This window comes from Coptis chinensis, chromosome 5, assembly GCF_015680905.1.
Source record: "Coptis chinensis isolate HL-2020 chromosome 5, ASM1568090v1, whole genome shotgun sequence".
NCBI lineage: Eukaryota > Viridiplantae > Streptophyta > Magnoliopsida > Ranunculales > Ranunculaceae > Coptis > Coptis chinensis.
In genome coordinates, this window is record NC_141460.1 from 1,890,697 (window position 1) to 1,917,482 (window position 26,786).

At 34.9% G+C, this 26,786-nt stretch overlaps 3 long non-coding RNA genes and 1 pseudogene across 3 annotated transcripts; 1 reads left to right on the plus strand and 3 right to left on the minus strand.

The window, feature by feature from the left end:
- The first annotated feature begins 1 nt into the window (after window position 1).
- LOC147496230 (uncharacterized) lies at window positions 2-2,209 on the plus strand. Its single transcript, XR_015194567.1, has 4 exons — window positions 2-187; window positions 305-451; window positions 612-681; window positions 1,936-2,209. It is a non-coding gene; the product is annotated as an uncharacterized LOC147496230 (long non-coding RNA).
- A 10,065-nt stretch (window positions 2,210-12,274) lies between these two features.
- Window positions 12,275-16,504, minus strand: LOC147496231 (uncharacterized). The gene is made up of 4 exons (XR_015197161.1): window positions 16,420-16,504; window positions 16,235-16,330; window positions 16,053-16,151; window positions 12,275-12,400 (listed from the first exon to the last, which is right to left on the minus strand). It is a non-coding gene; the product is annotated as an uncharacterized LOC147496231 (long non-coding RNA).
- Window positions 16,505-16,589: 85 nt separating this feature from the next.
- On the minus strand, window positions 16,590-17,147 carry LOC147496232 (uncharacterized). Its single transcript, XR_015197162.1, has 3 exons — window positions 17,016-17,147; window positions 16,770-16,931; window positions 16,590-16,674 (listed from the first exon to the last, which is right to left on the minus strand). It is a non-coding gene; the product is annotated as an uncharacterized LOC147496232 (long non-coding RNA).
- Window positions 17,148-22,562: 5,415 nt separating this feature from the next.
- Window positions 22,563-24,653, minus strand: LOC147496233 (uncharacterized; annotated as a pseudogene).
- Window positions 24,654-26,786: the final 2,133 nt, after the last annotated feature.

A 26,786-nucleotide genomic window follows, 5' to 3' on the forward strand; every position in this document is an offset into this window, starting at 1 on the left:
GGACCTTTTTTCCCTCTTATTTTCCAATGAGGCTTGCCATATTATAATTTTAAAGATGAAACATGGGGAGGAGAGGGGCTTAGTGAGCCTTATCCCATTACAATAAAATGATCCACAACATGGAGAGAAGCCACACCCACAAAATCAAGAACCTTCTCCTCTAGAGAGTGAGAAACCCGTAGAAGAGGTAATACCGTCAAAGCTCCTACTAAAGAAACATGAGATTTGCTAATAAATTTTATCTGTTTCATTATTAAGTTGTGGAAAAACACCTATTAAATACAATTATGTACATCTTCTGCAGGGTCTGAGTAAAATAATTCTTGTAGCTGCTGAACTAGAAGAAAGTAATGCACTTGTTCTTGCAATAGTTCCACCAGGTTATGTTGGGGATTAGAAATTGTATAAACTCAACTCAAAGAAGATCTCTATGCCTAAGTATTCAGATTATGTAAGTCCAAAAGTCATCTTTTGTTTAATTTGAACAAGATCTTCTCTATATTATTCTATTATGACATTTAAATTATAAGAAAGTATGTTCTATATGTTAGTAACTTCAACCAGCCCACACATCAATTTGCACTGAAATGATTCATGTTGGACTCTTGGAGTGATGTCGTTTAACAAACTTTCTGGCAAGATACCCGTTAAACTAGGGCAACAACAAAACATTGATACAATGTAAGTATCTGCATTATTTTTCATCTGCAAGTTTAGAATATTGTTTTTATGATAATACATTATTATGCTTAGTTCTCCTTAAACTTGTTCAACATGTTGAGAAATAACAATTTGCTTGGCAGAATTCCTGTCCAACTGAATTGGGTTGAATGTCAAATAATAAGTGGGCTTTATTTATAGGGTGCCAACCTAGAAGGGATTTTTAGTTTCATGTAAATGTCCACTCACCCCCCTGGTTTATTGCTTTTCTTTTACCACTATGCATGGAAATTTTACTACACCAAGTACTATGATATATTTTGTAATCACTTGATACATTTTGCAAGCTTAATTCTTAAATTTTTTTTGGTTGGTCAAGCTTTATTGTGAAGTGAAAAAGGTTGGGGGCAAATCCTTATCGATTCAAACATTTCTTACACTAGTTTAACTACTTCCACCATATAGAAATATATTTATTTTTCAAAATCAAGGCTCTCCTTGATTTGTCAAGGCTTTGTTATCAATCAAAAAATTTAGGGAAAACCTTTAGTCCCTTATTGATTCAAATATTTCTTACACTAGTTTAATTGCTTCTATTATATATTGATAATTTGTTTCAAATTCTGGGGTCCCCTCTCCCTGGATCCATCACTGACTGTGATAATGTTATCAAAACTTGTTTAAGATGTGTGCTAGTACCACCTTACTCTTTTACATTTTTGTTTGATGTTTTTTCTTCATTTGATATATATTTTTTAGCACTTGCAGTGGATGTATGTAGTTGTTGACAGTATATACTTTATATTGCATATCTACATTCATGGAAGTTAACATATGCATGTGCTAGTGTTGTTTATTATGATAATCCAATTCCTTAGAATCACATATATGTCCTACCTTTAAAGAAGTGTTATAAATCACTATAAAACACAACTTTCCAGTAGCAAACCAATAAATTTATAGGATTTGAATATGAATTCTGGTGGTCACATAGATATAAGCTGTCTTGTATTAGGGGTCAGTCTCACAGACTTAATTAAGAAATACCTTTTGGCATTCAATGTTTCTTTGCTGTATAAATGTTTGCTTTCCCTATAAGATGTAGATGCACTTAAGTTATTTATGGCAATGATAAGGAGACTGTTCTTGAGATCCGAGTAGAGTACGATCCATTCTAGAATTCAAAGTCAAAGTTTAGTTTCTTGATAAAAGAGTTAAGTTGATATTCAAACTTATGATGGTGTTAACATAGACATTTATTCGACATCAATGCAGGGTGTGATTCATTGGGCTGCACAACCTTCTCCAGGAGGTGTTCCTCTTAATAAGGGTGGAATTCGAGCTAAACGAGCCGAGCTTTACCATGCTCAAGCTCGGCTTGTTAATTACATGAGCTTTAAATTGAGCTCGAGCTTGAGCTCGGCTCATATAGTTAAACAAACGAGCTCGAGCCGAGCTGAGCCCGAGCCGCTCAGTTATTTTACATTACAAATATGCTATTTGAGCTAAACGAGTCGAGCTTCATCAAGCTCATTTGTTACACGAGCTTTAATTTGAGCTCGAGCTCGGCTCATATAGTTAAATGAGCGAGCTTGAGCCGAAGAGAGTAAGGAAGAAGAAATGAGCGGGACTTTAAGTAGGGAAGGGTAAAAGGGTAAAATCCTTAGGGTGAAGAAACCGAAGAGTCGGCAGGTGGTTCAACGGATGTGACATGTGGAGGCTCAAAATACGAAAAGGTAATGAAAAGATGCATGTGATGAGTACTCTCTGCAGCACACACATACCGATGAATAGTGGAGGCAAAGAAGTGAGGAGAATTCTTGACCCTGGGACTATATAGGGTCGTGGAGTTGAGAAAGGGTATCTGTGGTGGTAGGGTCTGTGATATAAAGGATCGGGGGTAATATTGGCCTGATGTAGGCTGTGGTAGTGGAAGCCAGGGTGTAGAGGATTAGCAGAAGAATGGGCCCGAGGTAAGATATGCGGAGAACTCACGAGCATAAGATCGGTCTGCGGACTCGCAAGTACACGGTAGAAGCCCTACACGTGGAAGAAGAGGGAGTGTGGGATGAGGGAATAGGTGGACGACTACGATAGAAGGCCAGGGGTATAAAAAGAACAGTGAGAGAGAGAGAAAGGGGACTTTTTGGCAAATCTAGAGAGAGAGACCTAGGGAAAAATAGGTGAAAGTGAGGGGAAGTATTAGCGATCCAACAGTTTATATACTTTCTTATTCACTCATGATATACCCTAGGTGTTCAACGCTAATCCTAATGTATTCAATTTAGTTTCAATTTGCTGCCTAAGAAGAAGAGAGAGAAGTAATTATAGACAAAAGAAAATTCTCTTAGTTTTCAGTTTTATGTTTGATTGAAGCTATTATGAGCAAGTATAGCGTTGTTATATGTAACATTCCGCCCTGTTTAGACTTTCTTCTAATAACTGATTTTAGGGGTCTTTTTTGGAAATTCTAACCTGATAAGGACTTTTCTACAAATATTATTTTGGAAGGGGCTGTTTTGCAAATTTCGATTTTTTTTGTTTTGAATAAACTGAGAGATGAGACAAAAAGTGAGGGGAGAGCTTCCTCTTTCATGGTGTTAAAACCCTCAGAGAGATAATGAGAAGAAATGGAAAGAAAGAAACACTTTTACATAATTAGACGTAGGAGGGATTCAATTGTAGGAAGAAATTGAAGACAAATTAGGTAAGAAGAAATAAGAATTGAAGGAATCATGTGGAGTTCTAAAAATTTTCTTTGGGTGTCAATGTTTGGTAGCCAATGCATGCTTTAGTGAGTTATTTTCTACTCTCTTATTTATTCTATCTTCTTTTTTATTGATTTAAGATAAATATACCAAATTTATTGTATGTGTTGGTTAATCATTGTTGAAATCCTTAGGTTATACTTTGATTTTGAATATTTTTGGTATTTCATGTATACTATGGTTTTAGGAAGTGAACTATTTGTTTTCTTCTCAATCTGCCATGCTGATATAAAACAGCCAATTGACTGACTTTCCCGTATTCAAACGATTTGAAATTTTTATGGTAGATATAAGACATGTAGGAGAAGTACATCCAAAAATCAGATCATTTGGGTGTGTGTAGAGAAAGATATGAGCTCCATAAGTCTGTGCGTCAGAAATTTGCGCTTCATGAATAGTTTCTGTGCACTATATTATAGTCCAATTTTTATATAGTTGGGATGAGAGTTAGGTGTTCGGGAAAACATGAAAAAGTAAGTTTTGTGAGTCTGATTTCCATCCCAATTGGCCTCATCGCATTTTGAGGCCTATGGAATTAGTTATGATGTCTAGAAGTTTGGATGGCAGAAAATAGTGCGTCAGAAATCAGTTTCTGCGCACTAAGTTCGAGTCCAGTTTTCGTATATTTAGAACGAGATTGAGATTTTTTGTAAAATATAAGAAAGTAAGTTCTGTATGTTAGCTTTTCAACGCAAAAAGTCTTGTTGCTTTTGGATACCTGTGGAAAGAGTTGTGCTCTTCGGAAGATATTGCGTTAGAATTTTAGTTTGCTGAAATTAGGATTTTTTAGCAAGTTTGAGCTATATTTATTCCTAGATAGGAATGAGATTGGGACTTCGAGTTCTACACGAAAAAGTAAGTGTACATATACTGGTTTCTAAATAATCAAGTGGTGTATCATTTGGATAAATGTAGGGTAAGTTTTTGTTTTGACAAGTTGGCTAGAAAATGTACAATGTCCTTTTTCTAGGTGCCCGAACCTATTTTGAGGAATATTTATCGAAATGAACTAAGAGCTTCTTAAATCATTCCTGGGTGTTTTGTACGCTGTTTGTAACCTACTTTTAGGTAGTGGTTTTTATTTTGAACAACATGGTTCTTAAGATAGTTTTTTGTGACCCAAAAGTATAGTAAAATTCATTTTGAGCAAGTTTGACTTATAGGTTCATCGTGCATCATTAAGGCTGAAATTTTATATATATTATTGTCGGAGTATTTGGAACTTGTTGTAACTATTTTTAGATGATCTAAGCCGCTGGTTTTATTATTTGTAAATATAATGAGATTTATGCATATTGCTTTCGGATTTGCTTTATTGTTTGAGGAATTTTATGCTTGGATGTCGTGGAGACTATTTTGTACCCTAGAGTTATGAAGAGAGCTCTAGATAAGTTCTCTTGTTGAAATATGCAATTAATTCATAACGAATGTTGATTGAACTTGGAAGTATTTTTACTGTGCTAGTATTAGATATGCCTTAGGGAATATATGAGGTTCGGAATATGAATGTTTATATAAAGTAAAGCTACGTAAGGCTTGATTCTAATCTTGAAAGATTGGATATGTAGGCAACCTTAGTTGAAGGTACAACTTAGTTGAAGAGTTGGTCGACCAACTGCTATAATATATATTATGTTTTTTAGTTTTGTGAATCCGACATATGCATAATATATATGGATGTATGCATATGGATGTGTTTTATATATATGATCTTGTGTTTTACATACGAGTTAAGAAACTATATGCCTCTACTTAAACGAGAAACTATCTCGTGAATCTCGGAAAGTAAGATGAACTATTCATCTTGATGTACGTAAGGGTTAAATAGTATTGTTGTTTTCCTTTGAACTGCTTAAACTAAACAGTGGTCTTGTGGTATTGTATTTATATGTGATGGTGGTCATGTTCAGATTTTGTGGAAATCTAATATTTATTGGTGGTGGTGCAGTGGTGGTGCTACCACGGGAACTTAGGGGTTCTGAAGAGGGTATAAGAATTTAAATGGATTAAGCTTGTATTATTATTATTTATAAATGGGTATTGAATGATATACCTAAAAAAGTTTGATGAAGCTTGGATTGTGTATTGATAAATGTGTATTGTAAGGTATACTATGAAGAGGCTTGTAATTGCCTTAGTGTACTTTGGTTTCATTTTATTTTCAGTTGTGATACTGTTTTGGTTCCTTGAGAATTTCCTAGTGGTGGTTTGCTTAATGCCATGGTATAAGTTGAATATTTTTCTTTTGTAAACTTTTATATGCCTAAAGATAATAATTTGTATGCTTGTTTGTAGTCCTTAGTCCACCACGACTCCTGATTTTATTTAATATATTTTTATTGGGCTTGGCATTAATGAGAATGCCTGTTGAAAATATCTTGTTAAGTTCAAGGTGTTAGAAAAATTCCTTGACTGATCACCAAGGTGGACAGGTATAGCCCGTTAACTCAAGAGTGGTTATTTTAATCTTCGACCTCAAAAGTAGGCGAGAGATATGATATGTAGCACGCGAACGCATATATCCAACTCTCTCAGCGTTTTGTGAGCCTGAGTTGATATCCCAACTGAGATGGGTGTTTGTTATTGAGAGTGGGTGCTGGTTATGCGAGGAGACAGATGGATATATGTGTCAGTCACAACAGTGTGTAGATGTGACTATCGTGGTCTGATATTGTTGTGGAATGTTATAATGAATCTTATGTGGTTAAATTTGAAATATTTTAAATGCTAGCAATTTTTTATTCGTTTAAAAATATGTTTTGCAGGATAGTAAACATACTAATTTTCTTGAAAGGGCGGATCGCCATATAAAGATTTTTGAACAAGGTAAATTTATTTCATTTGTTGGTTAACTTTGATAAAAGGACGCCTCACAATGTATAGAGGAACTAACAATCCTGATGTAAATTATACTATGTTTTTGGTAGATTTTAAACGCGTTAGAGAAACTAATGCCTTCCGAGGGAAGGAACTAAATTGTCTCTGAGGCGTAAGGGTTATTTAGCTGTTTTGGTATTTGTCGAGATGGTTAAGTAGCTCGGTTAAACAATGAGATATATATATTGTTATGATTTACAGGTTATGATAGGATTTAAGTTTATGAAAATGTTGAAAATATATAGGAGATTTTGCCAAAAATTTTGTAGAATTTTTCTGTTTTTGTATAGTTTGGGTTTTGTTTGGTTAGTCCGTATCACGTCTTGAGTTTTGTAATGACTGTATATGCCACGTGTCTTTGGTATTCAGTCATTATGAAATTTGGAGCGTGACATTATAGGGTGGCAAAAATAGGTTAAGTGCACCAACACCCCTCCAAACACCAAACTCTTCAAAAATCTGACTTTGTTATTAACTTTGTAGTCACTAGCTAGAGGAGTATACTATACTACTAGAGACAACATTTTTTTTTAATATATTTAGAGATATCTATTTGTTTATATGCATTAACGCTATGAGCTTAAGAGCAAAATGAATAGAACACATTCATCCTTTGGACAAATACTCACTTGCTAACTAACAGAAAAGTTATACTCAAAATTGTACGTTTTGCACCTAAATATTATTTGAATATCCTTGAATAGAGAGATCTACTCCACCTACAACTTAAGAAAATCAACTATACAAGGATCCATAACTATTTTTCTACCAATTATTATTTTTTTATTATTATTTTTTTTATTGAAAAAACACGTGTAAAGTAGTAATTTGTATTTCCTATTATAACCCATACTGCAATAGTTCCTAAGAATAAGGGAAGAGCTATAGAAAGAGATGGAGCTTCACGTTGCATGGTGTTTAGTATATTGGCATAACAAAATCTATTCTATCATGCTTGCCATACAATATTGTGAAATGTGTGTTGTTAAAACAAGTCGTATGGTGGGGATCAAAATCCATTGATTATATTTTATGAGCAAGTGTGTTCACATGGATTTCTATAATATCAGTGAAGTAACACCTCATATATTTTATATTAGGATTGGATTCACTGTTTTTCATATAAAATTTTCTTATTGGCTCTTTTTGATGTTGTATTTTGTGATAGATTTTTTATGGGTATATTTCCTAGGCATTTTTATCCTCTTTGATGGTTTCATACTCGAAGCTAATGATACATCACTTTTTGTTCAGGTATATATTTGTATAAATATGTGAAATACCTTTAATTATGATAATAATGGTAACACACTCGGTTCATTATTTATGTTTTATAATCTTTGGAAGTTTATTTATTTTTATTTTTTTCTTGGTGATGTATTGGTGGTTTTTCAAGTACTCAACGACCTAAGAGGTTTTCTAGTAGGTTCCAATATCTTCCAAGCCTGCTAAACCACTGAAATTTTCTACACCATAATTAAGCGGTAGAGAAGACTTGGAACCATAATTAGGATACATCTTTTGATGGAGATTTAGTTATATAGGAACATGCACCTAGATGGAGGCAATCAACTAGGAAAATAGTGCTTTGTAAGTTCATACATGGGGAAAATGCAATTTTGGAGCTGATTTAGCGCTATTAGAAAATGCTCCTCCCATCAACAAGGCCTTTTACTATAATGAGAGGGCAAGTCAAAGAGTAATAGAATAGGTGAGATTGGTGACACCTGAATGATGTAAAATTAAAAGTAATGAGTAGCTGTGTTTTAACATTACACATTGCTTTGTGGTTATCTAAAAATTTAACTAGAATTTTTATGGGGTTGAAGATGGTAAGGATGTGTGAAACAAGTATCTTGTGTCATGGGCATGAGGTAGTTATATCTACTTTTGTGTAACACAAACAATGTAGAGTCAGATTAGAGCAAATTTGATTTGGCGTGAAACAAGACTTATGTCATTCTAAATTTCTAAATGATATATATGGCTTGACAAAATTTTGTGTATGTCATTTTAATAAGCGTAAGACATATATGATAATGAGAAATCACATATGACATTATGCCTATTTTTGTGTCATGCAAGATATTTATAGTAATAGACCAAATTTCATGTGGTGTTGGAATAGGTTGTATTTATGTTATTCCATTTGAAATAGTAAAGGTACGTCATTCCGAATAGTATATGGATTAAATTTGGCGTTAGAAAAAGTCTTGTGTATGTCACTTTGACAGCTATATGACATTGAGAATTACATACATACGACATTATGCAAATGTTTGTGTCGTATACAAGCAATTTAGAGTCACTTGAGACCAAACACGATGTGGTGTTGAAACAAGTTAGTACTTATGTTGTTCCAGATGATATAGTAAAAGTATATATCATTCCAAATGGCATATGAATCAAACTTAACATTGAGAATTACATATATATGATATATGTTACGTTATATACAATATTATACATTATGTTTATTATAGTGTAATTTAGAGTCATTGCAATTTATAGTGTAATATTATACATTATGCATATTATGTTATTCAATTTGAAATAGTAAATGTATGTCATTCTGAATGGCATATAGATTAAATTTGGAGTTAGAAAAAGTCTTATGTATGTCACTTTGACAACTATATGAAAAAAAACATTGAGAATTACATACATACGACGTTATGTAAAATTTTCTGTCATACACAAACAATTTAGAGTCACTTAAGGCCAAACATGATGTGGTGTTGAAACAAGTCAATATTTATATCATTCCAAATGACATAGTAAAAGTATATGTAATTCCAAATGGCATATCGCATATGAATCAAACCTGACATTGAGAATTACATACATATGGTATATGTCATGTTACAAACAATATTATACATTATGCTTATTATAGTGTAATTTATTCCATTTGAAATAGTAAATGTATATCATTTTGAATGACATATAGATTAAATTTGGCGTTATAAAAAGTCTTATGTATTTCACTTTGACAACTATATGACATTGAGAATTACATACATACGACATTATACAAATGTTTGTGTTGTATACAAGCAATTTCGAGTCACTTAAGGCCAAACATGATGTGGTGTTGAAACAAGTTAGTACTTATATTGTTCCAGATGACATAGTAAAAGTATATATCATTACAAATGGCATATGAATCAAACTTGACATTGAGAATTACATACATATAATATATGTCACGTTACATACAATATTATACATTATGCTTATTGTGTTATTCCATTTGAAATAGTAAATGTATGTCATTCTGAATGGCATATAGATTAAATTTAGCGTTAGAAAAAGTCTTATGTATGTCACTTTGAGAACTATATGAAAAAAATAATACGACATTGAGAATTACATATATATGACATTATGTAAAAAAATTTGTCATACACAAACAATTTAGAGTCACTTAAGGCCAAACATGATGTGGTGTTAAAACAAATCAATACTTATATCATTCCAGATGACATAGTAAAAGTATATGTCATTTCAAATGGCATATTGTATATAAATCAAACTTGACATTGAGAATTACATATATATGGTATATGTCATGTTACATACAATATTATACATTATGCTTATTATAGTGTAATTTATTTCATTTGAAATAGTAAATGTATGTTATTCTGAATGACATATAGATTAAATTTGGCATTAGAAAAAGTCTTATGTATGTCACTTTGACAACTATATGACATTGAGAATTACATACATACGACATTATGCAAATGTTTGTGTCGTATACAAACAATTTAGAGTCACTTGAGGCCAAACATGATGTGGTGTTGAAACAAGTCAGTACTTATGTTGTTCTAGATGACATAGTAAAAGTATATATCATTCCAAATGGCATATGAATCAAACTTGACATTGAGAATTATATACATATGATATATGTCACGTTACATACAATATTATACATTGTACTTATTATAGTGTAATTTAGAGTCATTGCAATTTATAGTGTAATATTATACAATATGCTTATTATGTTATTCCATTTGAAATAGTAAATGTATGTTATTCTGAATGACATATAGATTAAATTTGACATTAGAAAAAGTCTTATGTAGGTCACTTTGATAACTATATGAAGAAAAAAAATATGATATTGAGAATTACATACATATGATATTATGTAAAATTTTCTGTCATACACAAACAATTTAGAGTCACTTAAGGCCAAACATGCATGATGTGGTGTTGAAACAAGTCAATACTTATATCATTCCCGATGAAATAGTAAAAGTATATGTCATTCCAAATGACATATCGGATATGAATCAAACTTGACATTGAGAATTACATACATATGGTATATGTTCATGTTACATATAATATTATACATTATGCTTATTATATTGTAATTTATTCCATTTGAAATAGTAAATGTATATCATTTTGAATGACATATAGATTAAATTTGGCGTTAGAAAAAGTCTTATGTCATTTTGACAACTATATGATATTGATAATTACATACATACGACATTATGCAAATGTTTGTGTCGTATACAAGCAATTGAGAGTCACTTGAGGCCAAACACGATGTGGTGTTGAAAGTTGAAACAAGTAAGTACTTATGTTGTTCCAGATGACATAGTAAAAGTATATATCATTCCAAATGGCATATGAATCAAACTTGACATTGAGAATTACATACATATGATATATATGTCACGTTACATACTTACATACAATATTATACATTATGCTTATTATAGTGTAATTTAGAGTCATTACAATTTATAGTATAATATTATACATTATGCTTATTATATTATTCCATTTGAAATAGTAAATGTATGTCATTCTGAATGACATATAGATTAAATTTGGCGTTAGAAAATGTCTTATGTATGTCACTTTGACAACTATATGAAAAAAAAACAATGACATTGAGAATTACATACATATGACATTATGTAAAATTTTCTGTCATACACAAACAATTTAGAGTCAATTAAGGCCAAACATGATGTGGTGTTGAAACAAGTCAATACTTATATCATTCCAGATGACATAGTAAAAGTATATGTCATTCCAAATGACATATCGCATGTGAATCAAACTTGACATTGAGAATTACATACATATGGTATATGTCATGTTACATACAATATTATACATTATGCTTATTATAGTGCAATTTATTCAATTTGAAATAGTAAAGGTATATCATTCTGAATGACATATAGATTAAATTTGGCGTTATAAAAAGTCTTATGTATGTCACTTTGACAACTATATGACATTGAGAATTACATACATACGACATTATACAAATGTTTGTGTCGTATACAAGCAATTTATAGTCACTTGAGGCCAAACACGATGTCACTACTAAAAAAATGACTTGTGATGACTGCTTTTAGTCGTCATGAAACAGGTTTAATGACATTTTTTCATTAAAAAAACTACCGTCATTATAGAGCCCGTCATAAAAGTTAACCAAAAGCGTCATAATTTTGATGACGGTTCTAGAGAAGCTGACATCAAAGCTCGAATTTAATATGACAAAAACTCATTTATAAACGTCATAACTGGATCCTTTTGCATGACATGTTTTACTTAACCGTCATAATTTATTAGAAAAAGTGTCAAAAAATAAACCTTCATTTATGACTGTTTTTTTATTTAAGTGTCATCCCGAGAGAAACAAAAGCGTCAAGAAAATAACACTAAAAACCATCAAGAATTGGTATGCCACGACGGTCTTCTTTCTTTGGAAGCCATAACATAACTTTTTTTTTTTTTTTTCCTAAAAATCTGAAAATTCCTATAAACCAATACATTCCGACACCACCAATACATTCGGACACTTGACAACTAGAGTCCATTACGGAAACAAGAATCATACTTTTATTACTAACATAAATCATTCCAAGAACTTGTTCATATTACATGATTTATTCACGGAAAAAAAAAAATTAAATAAAAGTAAGCACTTGATTCAAAATCAAGTCTCATAATCCAACAACAATGTAATTTACATAACCCATCCAACAAATTGCTAATCAACCGATCCATCTCAAACAAACTTAATTGAGCTACCGTGTTATCTCACTTATAACCTAAAAACAATATGAAGAAGAATGTGTTAGTTTGTTTAATAACTAAACTAAAAATATAATCATATAACAACTTTTACACAAGATTAAAAAAAATCACAAACAATGTGTTAGCACACTAAGTCAATAACTACTAAATGAAAGAGATACAATCAACTATGACAGAGAATCATATTGGTTAAGCCCCAAATAACGCATTACACCACTCAGTAGGATATATCGATATGTACTAACTAGCCAGCACTAAAAGGTATAGGCTACCACTTTCGAAAAAGGAACTCAATCGCTAAAGCAAAGAATATAGACAAAAAACCCGAGGATACTTAAACATGAACCTCATTCTCCTATCTTAGGCCTTTAGGTGGCATAAAAGCCTTGGACGGCTGCCGCTACCGATTCGACTCACCATTATTAGATTAGGCCTCTTTGTCTGTGCATTACCCTACTTCCTTAATCCAAATAGCCATAGGAGAAGCCGAGCTAGCTAACCTAAGTCCGTAGCTAAAGTTCTCAAACAAGAGTTCCATTCCCCTTTACTCAATTGCAGGCAAATCCGTTACTAGTAGTTCGGGTTAGACCACTTGCTCTTGGAGTCTAAAACTTCTAACTCTTTAGCCTCATTGGACTCAAGGACATATCAAAGATGAACTAACCGTAAAAAGGCAAAAAAAAAAACTTGAGGTAGTAACTCTTTTTAGTGAAATCTGACCCGATACTAGAAAAGATAGAGTAAGGAATTTCCAATCGGAAGCATTAGAAGAAAAACTCCCCTCACCATCATAGGGATAGAGGCAATGAGAATGGTTCAATCTAAGACTAGCAAGTGAAAACAAGAAGCTTTACAGGCCTTATTACACTCATTACGGAAAGAAGGAAGAAAGGAAGCAAAGCAAGGAAAATGGACAAGAACTAGATGCATTCCCGCAAAGGGGCCATCTCCCCTCCTAAGAGTCCAATGGATCGAATCGATCCAAAGAAGGGAGGAGGATCGGACTCGGGCTAGCTACCTATTACAATCCCTTACTACACGAAGGAGGAAGATAAGAGCAAGAATGCTTTTTTTTACTCTTCTATAAATGGTTTGCTCTGGTTTTGTTAGGCATAGAGGAATCAAAAGAAAGAGCTAAATAAATAACGCTTGGGATCCCCACCGGAAGCCTTTCACTCCTTTCGATAAGAAAGAAAAAGAAGATGAAGAGACAGAGTGAAATTGGCTAACTTACAGCAACCGTCTCGCCCAATCGGGGAAAGATCAAGAAAAGCAACCGTTAAGCCTCGCTTAGCCCTTCACTCCTTTTCTCGCTTCTAATTTTGCAAGGGCATCCTTTAGGGTCCGAACTTCATCTCGGCATTTATGCTCTTACCGACTCTGCAGCTACCTTTGCCTTGAGATTCTAGCTCTCAAAGTCCATTCCGTCATCATCATGAAAATGGAGGCCTTTTCTAACCCTTCCTTCTCCTGATCCAAACAACTCATTGAGCCGCTTCAATCCCTTTTGCTTATAAAGTGATCATATTCATCGAGTATGCCCCATTTCTACTAACAGAGGTAAACCGGGGCGATGACAAACCCAAAGCATCCTTCAGAAATCATTAGGGTCAAGGGATGCACGCATGGGGGCGTGTCATCTCGTGAGTGTCGCGTTCAGTCTCGATTCGCCATGGAGGATGGTGAATCATCGAGGTAGTACAAAAGGAACTTGGTTGGGAAACGCTTACGCCATGGTTTGATGGGCCCGATGGAGTGCTCTGTATCAAGTGATCGTATCTTTCTCGCTAAAGCACGATAAGCTCGGTAGAACTCTTCGACCCGTTTCATTAGCTCGACGCGTTTCTTGTAGTACATCTCCGCCGCTCTCGCAAAAGAATCGCATCTTCTTCAATGAGCTTGAACATTGCTTTGACCTTGGAATCCATATCTGTTACGAATTGAACATCATTGATCGAGAATTCCATTACGTGCATCATTGATCGAAATGTTATCGATGAACATTACTAACCCATTATAGTTTCAGATTGGATTACTCTACGTATATGCCTTTATGGTGCAACTGAGCAAGTATATAAAAACCAAAGTGTGTTTTTGAACCTTGATACAAAAGAATACAAATTTCCAAGAGGTACCAATTTCATGATAAAAACGACTTGAGAACACAACAACTGGGTTTTAGTGATGAGAGAGCGTGGAAAGGACCGACAATGGATAAAGATAGACAAACTAATGCATCCAAACCTCTGCAGCTAAACCTTTGTATCATATAATCCTTTAGCAAGGAAAAACCTCGCGACTTTCGCTCATTAGAAAAAAAGACAAATGCACTTTTTTTTTTTATCTATATGAACGTAACAAGGATCGAACACGCAACATTCTCAAACGAAATGTAGCCAAAACTAGTAATGGGAAAGCAATACCGTAAGATTTTCCTGAAGCCATTTTGAATTCTTTGGTATATGGTTGTCCCACCACCATGAATACTTTGCGTCTTGAGTCAAGATTGAAGGAGTGCAGGCTGGCTCTGCACTGTATTGAAGGAGCGGGCATCCATCCAATCTTCACTTATAGACATCAAATGGCCTTATTTCCGTTCGTTAACTACTTCTAACGAGCAAGTTAGTAGCCTACCTCGGCCGGATGTTGGGACAAACGGCAATAACCGTGCTTATCCTTCTAATAAAAAAACTAAGCCTAATAACCTAAGAAACCGATTCACCCACTACCTACTACTAGTATAGAAGAAGATCTATTAACACGCCGGCTACCTATATAACAAGTTGCCTCGACCTCTCGTCTCACGACCGCAAAATAGAACCTCAGAGCTTCATGCCCCGACTGACTGACTGAACTACTACGCCTTTTTAGCTGCCTAGCTACTAATAACTTGGCACCCATCCCGCCAATATAGTAGAAAGAGTATAAGTAGGATTCCACTCGGGGCACACTTGTTAGCTACTGAGTTCCCATCCGTCTTGTAAAGAACTCAAACTCCCCGCCAGCTTCTGGGACTAGCTCCCCGGGCTGTAGAAACTACTGATTACTCTTGCTCCCCGAGCTTCAAAATCCTTACTTTAAAGGGATTAAGGTAAGCGTTAGCTACTTACTTGTATTAGAGTAGGACAAGGCCTTTATCCTTCCTATTTCATATCATACTTGGGAACTACTATCTCTAAGTCCGAATAGCGGCCTTGGTTCAACTCCTAGCTCAAACGCTGCCAACTCCTTACTTAGATTTCGGGGGTTAAGGTAGTTTACTTGTCTGGTTGATAAGTCGGTAGCGAAGCCTAAGATTACTAGTTTGTTTAACTGAGGTTCCCCGCCTAAGTCCTATATCTTAAAGACTATAACTCAACAAAGCAAGTTGCCTTTACTTGGCTTCAAGTCCCATAAGAGAAGGAAGAATAGCCGGAAGCTAGAGAGTAGTCAGCCTAGCTACAAACTCAAAAAGCCCGGATTTGGCTATTAGTCCCTATTATTCTAAAGTACCATTTGAGCTCCTTTTCCCGACAACAAATAACCCTTTAGCTAATAAGCAAAGGAAAGAACATAAGAAATCATACCTAAATTCGAAATGTATGGTGGAAAAATTTCAGACTAAAGCTTTATATACAACCCCCAAATACCTATCAAACATAAAAGATATATAAATGGTGAACATACCTATGCCGAGATAAATTTCTCGATGTACTCGATAAACTCCATACGAATTTCAATAAGGTCCGCGCTTGCATATGTCCTAGTGTTAGCCAACTCCATTAGCTACATAAGTCAACAAAGAAATTACAATCATCTCTGTTCTTTTTATATACTTGCAATTAGTATGAGAAATAACAACTATTAACCTTTGTTTTAAGTGATTGATTAGGGTTCTTCATAAAGTGTCTCATGAACCGCATGACGTAATATCCACATTCAAAATCTCCTGGTTGTTTAGGGCACTCCACACCAACATCAAAAAATTGTTGATCAACATTTGATCGATAATGGACTATAATTTACATTGTATATTCATGTAATGCTTATTTACCTGGACACGCTGCCATTTTGGTTCCACTCTCTTTCCTTCACCCAATGCTAGTGTTTTGATCCCACTAAAGAAGAATTTCAATATGTTAAAAGATGTAGGCATATGTACGTATCATACAAAAATTAAAAGTAAAAGTAAAAATCAACTCACGTGTTCACCACCACTTTTAGGTTTATATTCGGTTCACATCCAATTGAATCAAGATAATATACTTCTTTTGCACTTACGTCAATCATTACCAAGACCCAATGATTCCTAAAATCATATATAGAACAATAGCATCACAAAATAATATAAAACAAAATTAATGAGATCCAACAGATCTTAATTAACATAGCCAACATGTTTACCCTGGGTTGTAAGGAAGGAAAATAACTTGGTCTCTTTGTCTTGCCTGTAATCTATTCAAGACAAAACGGCTCATCTCTTTCTTATCACCATAACGGCTGAAATCAGCGGGATAGCAAAATCCAAACCTTTGTTGAGAACTTTCATATTTCTCAAACAAATATCTAAAAGGGAAAGTAAACATTAGTACATCTACACATCGAAGAGGAGTAATCAAACAACCCATCAATCAAAAATATTTGACACACCTGATATAAGCAATAATGCAATTGGCATTCAACAAATTCTTAGGTTGACAAACATCCATGATCTCATCTTTGGCGATAAAAAATTGCAACTCACGCTCAAAAACCCTAGTGTCCATTTGACTTATGTGATTTTCTTTCATTACACTTCCCCCACAAAACCCCAAACTCTTTCAGCGTACATTCATCGAACTCATCACATTCAACTTCATCAATCTAACAAAAAAAAAAACAACTCATAATAAGAATAAATAGTTATAGGAAAAAAAAGAATAAATAGTTATAGATATATGTAAAAAGTGTTAAATGTTTTACCATATTTTCAAGCAGCACAAAGTCACGAGGCCAAGCCACATGGTACCCAACCGCACCTCCAACAGTGGTAATGTCATCATCAAAAATCGGTCTTGGCAAAAGGGTAGTTGCAAAAATTGCACGTATAATTTGAACACGCACATAACCTTCCCCCAATCTAACATCATTTATCATTTCATCTGCTCCTGACCTCTCAATTAGACTAGCATTAGCAACAACATTGCCTTTTGACTCCAAAATTAACTTACACATTGGAAACTACGACAAACGTAGCGATAATAGTAAGTTTGGAGACAATAGAGTACTATGGTCACTAATTATGGACATTACACAGAGTTTACCTTCGCATTTCCTGATTTAGACTTAGAGATTGGCATGTCCTTTTTGGCTTCAAGAACCTTGTTATTGTCCTTCGAGCGAATAGCCTAACAAGCATAATAATATGGTGAGTGTATAACCTTTAGTAAACATGTTAATATCAAGTACCTGCTCATTTCCCGACTTAGGTTTTGATATTGCATTATCACAAAGTAGCACAAATTCCCGAGGCCAAGCCACAATGTAACCAACCGCTCCTCCAACAGTGGTAACATCATCATCAAGAACTGGTCTTGGCAAAATGGCTATTACTGAAATTGCACGTATAATATGAACACGTACATATCCTTCCCCCAATGTAACGTTATGGATCTTCTCGTCTAGTCCTGACCCCTCAATGAGACTAGCATCAGCAACAACATTGTCTTTTGACTCCAAAGCCACTTACACTTTTGATATCAATGACAAATATAACAATAATGATAAGTTCAAATATCCTAGAATACCATGATAACTCACTATAGAAATTACACAACATTTACCGCCACATTTCTTGATTTAGGTTTTGGGATTGCCACATCACATTTTGAGCCCATAGCCTAATAAACACACAATGAAAATCATACACTAATATTGATAGTACAACTAGTTATTGTAGTTTACACTAAAATAACAAGTACCTGCTCATTTCCTAGAGTAGGTTTCACGACCGCCACTTTGCATTTGGTTTTAGCAACACTCTTGTTTTTCAAGCCCATAGCCTAACAAAAAAATAAAAGTAAAATTGAACAATTATATACATAAAACAACATTTACGGTTTAAACATTAAGTAACATATACCTGCTCCTTTCCATATTTAGGTTTTGAGATTCCCTCGTCGCTTTTTGATTTAGCACTGCTCTTTGTCTACGCATTGGATAGTTTGAGTTATTAAATATAATTACCTATTTGCATTATATAATCACAAGTGTAAAAATTTACCTGTTTGCACTTCTTTCTCACATTTGCTTCAAGTTCAATGTTAAGACATTCATAATTTGTCTTGTTGTTAGCACCATTAGATAGTTGGTCACCCAATGGGCTTGACATTAAACTTTCTTCCCTCATTTTTAGAACTGTTGGAAGCAACTTTCTCTAGTTATGGCACGTTGGTGGTAATTCCTTGTATAATACCTAATGCCTCTAACTGTCTCACTCTTTCCTTTAACGCCTTGTTCTCATCTTTTTTCTTACGGATCCTGGATTCCATCTCTGCTCTATGTGCCTTTGACCCTTTCTTCGGGATATTGAAGTAAGTTGTTGGAGTGACATACTTACCTCCTGCTCTTACCCTTCCACAATGTTCTGGAGTCCCTAGTGCCTTCGCAAGAACATCGTCGCTTCCTTGGGTTACTAATTTCCCATTAGCCTCTTCTTTTTTTAGTTGGTCCTGCACGTCAATTGAACTTTTACTTAATTAAAGTGACAATCGGAACATAAAAGAAACTTAAGGGGGTCTTATACTCTATCAGTCCAATATATATCATCGTTAGATAAGCCATTGATCAGAGTACTTGTGCAACCTCTGGAGAAGGCCTTTATGAGGGCCTGGATTGGCTATCAAACAACATTGCAAACAAGGCTTGTGGCAAGTGGTAGAACTTGTTAGGATTGCCTGTGGTTTGTGGTGGCGACAACTTTAGAATTTGCACATTTTTTTCTGTATGACTTTTTTGGTGATCATATATTGTAATAGGCCGGGGATTACTTGATTGGATATACTTGCGAGGTTTCTTGTTTGTTGTTTTGAACATGCCTGCATTGTTTTAACTTTTAGAAGGAGACTAAGTCAATATCTTTACTATTGATACTGTTTATCTTTGAAATAACCTTAAAGGTCAGGGATCTTTGGAGTATTGTACTTGAACTCCCTAAATAGCTGCATCTTTGGGAAAAGAAAGAGTATTAATGCTATGTGTTTGATAGGACGACCATTTGACGAGTTCCCAAAAAAAAAAAGCAAGATCAGAAAACAACAAACATTTGACCATTTGACCATCAGAAAACAGCAAGATCAGAAAACAACAAGATCAGAAAACAAGGACACAGGAAATCAAGACAAGAAAATCAAGGACACAGAAAATCAAGATAAAAAACTGGATGGGAGTCTCCTAGCAAGAAACATAGATGTCGAGCTCGAAAAAATCAAGGGGAAGGGAGCTCGCAGACTGTTGATCAATCTACTTCCTTCATGAGGGGGGAGAGAATAGCAAAGAATCTAAGGAGAGTGCAGCAGCAAGAGAAGAGCAAACGGAGAAGCAGAATGACAACATATGTCAACCCACCTCAGTAGAAGCCATAGGCAATAAAACTAAGGAGATGATGCAAACAGAGAGTACATAAGGTAGGGACTCAGGTGAGACAAAAGAGCTGGAAACGGTGTTAGAAATACCAGCACACAACCTACTACATGTTTGCTATATCTAATAGTATTACTACACATTACACATAAGTACATATACTCAAATATCTATAAAAGGATATAAACAACTTACAATTTTTTTTTGCCACTTCCCTCGTATCATCATCATAATATCCACCATTCTTGTCTTGACGAGCTAAAAGCCACAAATTAGCTCTATCATCCTCATCAAAAGATTCTCCCAACTCTTCTTTCTATTAGAAAACATATAAATAGAAAGTCCAATTATTTGTAGAGTATATGCTACGTTCAATATATAAATTGATATTTAAAAGATTTGTGCAAGTACTTACCAATTTATCTTCTAGGCCAAAGATATCCAAGCCTCACGATTCGATGGTTATACTTATTCATTTTCCTTCGTCTTGATTGTAATTTGCTTCTCTCCTTTCAAAAATGGTTTACATGCATTCTTAGTATATATATCTCACAAGTACGCATGAATAAACATAACCAATTTACTGAAAATTCTATTCTAATAAAATTTATGATATACCTGGAACTCTCCCGTTAATCTCGATTTCACAAATGCATGCCAGTCGGGTTTCCTTATCTTATATTTTTTAGGTGGATTTGTAAATGCATCTTGATCACTTTAAAAGGGAAGATAAACTTCTTCGTAAGCATATTCTTGAAGGTCCTCCAACGAACTCCAATTGATTTCAAAACTGCCTTCCTATACTTAACATCTATATTGAATCTAATCTGAGTAATGAACAAACCAAAAAAATTCAAGATACAAGCATGATAAGAAACAAACCAAAAATAAGGAACTATACAAGATATATTTACCAGAATGCCGACCCACAAAAGATTTAGAAGCTCCTCAGGTGCTTTTTTCCATGTTTGAAAAGCACTTAAAGGAATTAGGGCCCTCGCAAGAGCACCTTCCCAACCAGAAAGCTTGTTGCGCACCTTTTGACCTATAGGCTTACCTTTTCCATTAAATTCAACAATAATTATTATGCCATCCCACTTACAAGACAAGGCATGCATTATGGTCACACCTCTCACTCACTTAGTGCTTTAGTATTTCACTTAGTTCTTCTTCGCCTTTGAATGGACAACCTCTTCTGGATCCATCGCTGAACTATGAATAACATATAGTAGTCATTAGTACGTAAGATAAACCATATTATCCACATTCAAACCATATTATCTACATTCAAACCATATTATATAGAGTAGTAAACTGAATGCAGTAGTAAATAGACGATTAAAATGAATAAATACAAGATGGACTAACCACTTTTAAAAAAAAATCTCAATCACTTGAAATTATTAAAAACACTTAATAAAAGTCTTACAACCAAAAAAATTGCAATAAAGAGAGGAAAAACAAACACTAGGTTTTAGAAGAATCATTCTCGACCCATATTCCCTCATAGTCTTTACGTGAGAAAATTGGTTGAGATTCATCATTCACATCAAATGAATCAACACTTGGCACGACTTCAGGCTGAACCCTATCTCCAATATCCCCATCAAACACGTCATTACCAATATCACTAACATTATAACATCTTTTAGGAGCTGTTAGAGCAATCGACCATTTAGGATCAAGTTGATTGGGAACATAAAAGACTTGCTTGGCTTGAGAGGCTAAGATAAAGGGATCAGATTTATGCCTAACTCTACCAAGATCCACTAGTGTGAAACCCAGATCATCGGTTTTTATGCCATTCCCGCTGTTAACCCAATCACACTTGAACACTGGAATGTGAAACTGAAAATAATCAAGAAGCCATATTTCAATGACAACACCATAGAAGGACATGTTGGAAAAGTCTGGATTTTTGTCCTTTGCACTTGCAACTTGCATTGCTCCTGCCACCAAGCTTACACCACTATTTTGATTCACTCATGAAGCATCATGACCTTTTGTGGAAAACCGATAACCATTGATGACATAACTCTCATATTTCAATGCATGCATTCGAGGTCCCTGAGCTATCCAAGTTAACACACTTGAGATTTTGTTATTAGGGATGCTTCGCTCTTCTGAAACCTATATTATGTTTAAAGTTAGTAACCAAGGCGTACACAAAATTATTACTTCACAATAGTTTATCTTACCCTTCCTTTCAGCCAATCACTAAAAGTACGGATGTGTTCTTCTTGTAACCAAGTTGGTTTCTTTGAGGAACGGGGGTGTTTTTTCTTTAGGTACTCCATGTGCTCCCTATTAAGTTTTAGAATGAATTAGTTATAGAATTTCTAAGCTAATGGAATAATCAACAAGGAAACACTTAAAGAAATTTACCCAATATAAGGTTCAACAACTTTTGTGTTTCGCAAGACATAAAGATGTGCTTGCTCTAAGGCAGTACCATCAACTGCAGTGGCAACACCCCCCCACTGGAGTGATTCCTTCTAGAAGCATATCATAAGGTGTGATTTTAGAGTTGGTAGGAACTCCAATTGGGTCCAAATCAGATAAGAATTCACTACAAAACTAAATTGCTTCCTCTGCAATATAATTTTCAGCCATGCAACCTTCTGGACGATTGCGATTTCGTACATAACCCTTCAAAACACTCATATACCTAAGACATTATAAGACAAAAGGATAGGATGATTCTCCATTTTTCATACATTATAAAGACAAAAAAGTGGGATAAAGTTTTTTTACCTCTCAAATGGGTACATCCATCGGAAGAAAACTGGACTGCAAAGTTTAACCTCTCTAACGAGATGGACAGTGAGATGAACCATGATGTCGAAGAACGACGGTGGAAAGTATTTCTCCAACAAACATAGTGTGACGACGACATCCCTTTGAATTTTACTCAACTTCATCACATCTATTACTTTCGCACAAAGTGCATTAAAGAAGAAGCACAGTCTAATAATTGTATACCTCACATGTTTCGGCAAGACAGACCGTATTGCCACTAGAAGCAATTGCTGCATCAAAACATGGCAGTCGTGTGACTTCAGCCCTTGTAACTTCAACTCTTCCATTGAAACACATGTCTTGAAATTAGAAGAGTATCCTTCTGGGACTTTCATCTCATGCAATGTTTGGCAAACCCTATGTTTTTCAGCTCTAGATAATGTGTAACAAGCTGGGGGTAAGAATGTCCTAGTTTTACCAATCTTTGGTGCTAGTTCATCCTTTCCCATGTCCTGAAGGTCAAGACAACCATTAACAGTGTCCTTTGTTTTCGAGGGAATGTTAAGCAATGTACCAATAATGTTGTCACACACATTCTTCTCAATGTGCATGACATCCAAAATGTGTCTGACAAGCAAAAACTCCCAGTAGTCCAATTCAAAAAACACTGACTTCTTCTTCCAACATTTCTTAACAACTTCGTCGACTCCATCATCAACCTGTTTTGACCTTGGTGTGGTTGACCTCTTTGCTTGTCCTCCTACACCTCGTCGCTTCCTTTTACCCACTCGCTTTACTGATTTTCCTCCTGTGACCTTTTTTCCCCCCTTTTTGCATTGATTTGCTTAAACATGTGTTCTTCTTCTTTTTTCCCCCAGAGACTTTGATCATGCTAACCTTTGCTTTTACTTTATCACCATCCAACACTTCTGGCTATAACTCAAACTCTTGCTTGCCATAAAACGCCTTCCTTTGTTTTCTAAATGGGTGGTTCTTTGGGAGGAATCTTCTGGTGGCCATGTATACATTTTTACAAGAATGCTTTAATCTAAACGAACGTGTTTTTTCACCACATACAGGACAAGCATAATACCCTTTAACACAACAACCAGATAGATTACCAAACGCAGGGAAATCATTTATTGTCCATAATAACACAGATCTCAATGTGAAGGTTTCTTGTCGATAAACATCATAAACATCAACCCCAGTATTCCATAGAACTTTTAAGTCATCAATCAAAGGCTGCAAGTATACATCTATATCGTTTCCTGGTTGTCGTGGACCTGATATTAACATAGTTAACATCATAAACTTTCTTTTCACGCACAACCAAGGTGGAAGGTTGTAAGTGATCAACATAACAGGCCAACAACTGTATTTACTACTCAAAGAACCATGTGGGTTGAATCCATCTATAGAAAGGGCTAGACGAAGATTCCTTGAATCTGCTGCAAACTCTAGCCACATAGCATCTACAGACTTCCATGCCGGGGAATCTGCTGGGTGACGAAGTTTGTCATCAACTTCTCTTTCATTGGCATGCCATGTCAAATCCTCAGCAGTTTTTACAGACTGGAACATCTTTCTGAACCTCGGGATGGGTGGAAAATACCATATAACTTTTGCGGGCACACCTTTGCTTGTCTCAGTCATATTCTTATTCTCCTTAAACCTTGACACTCCACAAGTAGGACACGTAGTGCGATCCTTATTAGCATCACCTCTATATAGTATACAATCGTTAGGACATGCATGTATCTTTTCATACTTCATTCCATAAACGGACAACATCTTCTTCACCTTCCCCATTGAAGAGGGTAGTAAATTACCTTCAGGAAGCCCGTCTCTAAACAATCTCAACAACTCAGAAAAAGACTTGTCAGACCACCCACCCTTCGCTTTTAGATTGTACAATTTCACCACCATTGATAACTTGGTATACTTGGAACACCCTTCATATAATGGTTCCTCAGCATCTTTAAGCCGTTTTCCAAACTCTCCGGGATCCCCGGATATTGTTCAAGTCCAAATTTTGTAGCAATTTTTTTGTGCTCGCTACATTGTCTGGAGTTTCCATCCCGTGAACGAAGGCATCCTGTCTATCAAAACAAGGAGCTGCACTAAGAATTTGCTCCCCATGAAATACCCATATCGTGTATTGCTTATCAATACCATGATGGAAAAGGTGATTTCTAACCACCTTTTGACTTAACTCACACAGATTGACACAGTGCTCACATGGACATCTCATACAAGTCTCCTCATTCTCTGTGGGGTTTGCAAATAAAAGAAAATTTGCAACCCCTTGAATATATTCATCTGACAACCTATCCTTGGACATCCACGATTTGTCCATTTAGTATCTAATAAGTATGTGACAAGAAATTCCTGAAGACATCCAAACAAAGCACTCAATTTTGCTAAACATATAAATAAATAAAAAATGCAAAAGTATATAAAGGAAATAACTTAGATGAATTATGACCTTTAAATTAAATGTTTTAGGATAGTTTCACCTACAGTTTTAATTGACCATATTAGCTTAAATATGAAACCAACACTAAGAACTAAAAGGTTAATAAAATCAACCTCAAGTAAGATATACAATAGCAGCTCAACAATTAATCTTTCCACGTGTGTGGTCTAGTATACAATACAAGTTATCAATTAGTCAAAATTCAGAAACCTTACTTTTAGAGTCAAGGGAGAATGGTATAGAGGACATATATTTCAATTAATTCAATTTTTTATGATAAAGTTAGAGTCACACAAAAGCTAACAACAAGAAGGATTTCTCTATCAAGGTGAAAAAGTTCCTCACTACCTAAACTAAAGCTTAATAATATCAGTACCTTATCACTTCATTAACTGTTACTCATGTGGAGAAAAGGATATGTAGAGAAAGAGAGAGTACACCATATTTAGGAATTCCAAGCAAAATGAACGAACGTGGTGATCGACAAGAGAAAGCAGTTCCTTTTCATAAATCCCAATTACACTAGACATACATACATTTTTTTTAAAAAAACATACGAGGAATCCCAATAACATGACCATACTATAAGAAAATATTTATACGTAGTAAATGACAATACACGTAAGTAATAACTAGAAGGCAAAATACAAAGTCTAAGCATACTCAATTAATATTCAACTCTGTTAAGGCAAAGAACTTATCGTTAGCACGTAAGAGGTTTATCTTACTTAAGTTAATTCACTTTTATTTCATTTGGCTACATGCCTACATTTGGCTACATGCCTACATTTGGCTGAAAGTATGATGACATGCTATTGAAGAAAAACCAAATTTTATACTTCGTGTTTGGAAAAAAAGGGTGGAATAGTTGGGCAAACCGTTCGTACTCTTTAAGTTGCTACTGTTATCCATTTTTTTTTAATCTGGAAATTTACTGCATCATCTCCTGATTCTGCTTATTCCTTGTCTGCATAATCTCTCTTTTGCGGAGTAACTACAGAATTCTACACCTACTGAGATTCGAGGACATAAACCCATGACAATGCTGAAGCAACTGCACTGAATAATTGCTTCTTATATATACTAGAAATTGGCTGGGATACCTAAAGTTATAGAGTTAGGCAATCTATAGTGCGAGTGATTTGCATTCTCTCAAATGGTCTCGAGATGCCAAGGTATACAACAACTAGTCCATGTGAAGAATAGACTAACTATATATAATGGCACAGGGGAGAAGACATGCTTCCCTTCATAATGCGCATTAAAGTAAGAAAAAGGCACTTTAGTGGCAATAATAACTGAACCCGACATTACATACATTTTAAAGAGACTCTATCTTTCCATGATCCAGCCCCACCTTCTTTACAACCTTCTATGATTTATAGTTCCACCAAAAAGCTAAAGCTGGCACTCACATGGGATCCCTCTTTACATCTTAATGGATTGGTTTTTCTGTGCTATCATCTATTAGTCTATAGTCTATTACATTGCTTTTTTAGAGATCATAGTTTTGCATTTTGATGAGACAGATTAATAAACTCACAAGACCAATGTACATGGAAAAAATTGCACCATGAAGAGTT